Source organism: Chrysochloris asiatica, unplaced genomic scaffold, assembly GCF_000296735.1.
Source record: "Chrysochloris asiatica unplaced genomic scaffold, ChrAsi1.0 scaffold00001, whole genome shotgun sequence".
NCBI lineage: Eukaryota > Metazoa > Chordata > Mammalia > Afrosoricida > Chrysochloridae > Chrysochloris > Chrysochloris asiatica.
Genome location: NW_006408519.1, coordinates 11,059,469 through 11,061,470, shown reverse-complemented (window position 1 = coordinate 11,061,470; position 2,002 = coordinate 11,059,469).

Genomic DNA, 2,002 nt, shown 5'->3' with positions numbered 1-2,002 from the left:
TTCAGACATATTGTGAGGAGGAACCAGTTGCTAGAGAAAGGTATTATGTTTTATAAGGTGGAGGGTCAGAGAAAAAGAGGAAGACCCTAGCGAGATGGACTGGCAAATTGGCAGCATCAATGGGCTCAAGTGTGGCAACAATTGTGAGGTTGGCCCAGGATTGGGCAGTGTTTCTTTCTGTTGTGTATAGGGTCGCTATGAGTCAGTACCAACTTGATGGCACCTAACAACAACAATTTTCTCTTGACTGTGACCTCACATTTGCTCGTAAACATTTGCTTGTAAGTTCTGGGTTTTATGTGTCCACTTATGACAACAATAATGGCAATGATAACTGTTTTGTGTACTTACTATATGCCAGGCAGTTTAATGTGTTATTTGTATCTCTGAATAATCCTGTTAGATAATTTTTAGATGGGAAGCTGAGACAGAGTGAAGTTATTTTTTTGTACCAGGTATTACAGCTAGCAAGCGCAAGAGGCAAGAACTTGTATTCTTAAAACATGTTTGGTCATGGATATCAACTAAACTTTGTACTTTTGAAAAACGATGGGCCCTTTTCCACATCTTTAGTTTTACATGTAGTATTTTTCCTTTAGTAATTAATTTTTGAATAGATTTTATTTTTAGAGCAGTTGATAACTGCAATATAGTACAGACAGTTCCCAAATACTCCTGTACTCAGTTTTCCTATTATTAATATAATTATTATAGTACATTTGTTATATTTACTCAACTAATATATCATTCAAATAACGAATGTTCCTGGTTTTTACCTTATGTCCTTTTTCTGTCCCAAGATCCACCATACTTGTACTCATCATTTCTCCTTGGGCTCCTCTTGGCTCTGAAGATTTCTTTGCTTATTTGTGATGACCATAATAGTTTTGAGGAGTACTGGTCAGGTATTTTGTAGCATGTTCCTCTTGGGATTTGTTTCATGAAATTCTTATGAGTAGACTGGGAGTAGATGGTTAGCAAAACTCACCAATGAAATGAATTCATACAGTGAGTGCAACAATGGCTTCAAACCTAACACCAATTGTGAGGCTGGCACAGAACTATGCAGTGCTTCGTTTGCTCTACACAGGATCACTATGAGTCAGAACCAACTTGAAGCAATTAAACAACAGTTAATTTTTCATCATTATGTTTGGTCAATTTTTATTCATTAATTGAAAGAAATGCAAAGAATGCAATTTCTGCCATTTTGATATTTATATTTTAAAATGTTGCAATACTCTTAAATGTATTCAATATAATCTAAATAAGCTAGAAATCTGATAGCTACCACCATACCTTAAAAGTACAATAAGAGGCTTTTTTTAACTGTACGAAATTGCATATAATTTTTTTCCTTGAGTTTTTTTATTGTCTTCCCCCGACAGTTTTACCTAAGAAAGCATATTTGTTGCTTAAAATTCTTGTATTGATCCCTTACCATACTTGCTGCTTTTAGTAAAACATTTTTATAAATTTAAATGAAAATGTTCAGTACTCACACTTACTTTGTGGATTAAAGTAGCTCTGGTGTTCAGTGGTCAAGTGCTTCGCTGATTATCCAAAGTCAGTACCTGCTAGTTGTTCTATGGGAGAAAGATGTGACAGTTTGCTTCGATAATTATTTATAACTTTGGAAATCCATCTTAAAAATATATTTTGTGTGTGTGTGCTGTGGAGTTGTTTCCAACTCATAGCAACCCTGTATAGGAGTTCTGAGTTATGGTTGGAGGGTTTGAACTGCTGATATTGAGGTTAGCAGTCCAATGTTTATTCCATAAGGTCACATCAGTACTCCTTGGAAACTCTATGGGGCCATTCAACTCTGACCTTGTTGTTGTTGTTGTTAAGTGCCGTCGAGTCGGTTCCGACCCATAGCGACCTTGTACAGGGTTTCCGAGGATGTAAATCCTTACGGGAGTAGAAAGCCTCATCTTTCTCCCGCGGAGTGGCTGGTAGTTTCGAACCGCTGACCTTAAGGTTCACAGCCCGATTCGTAACC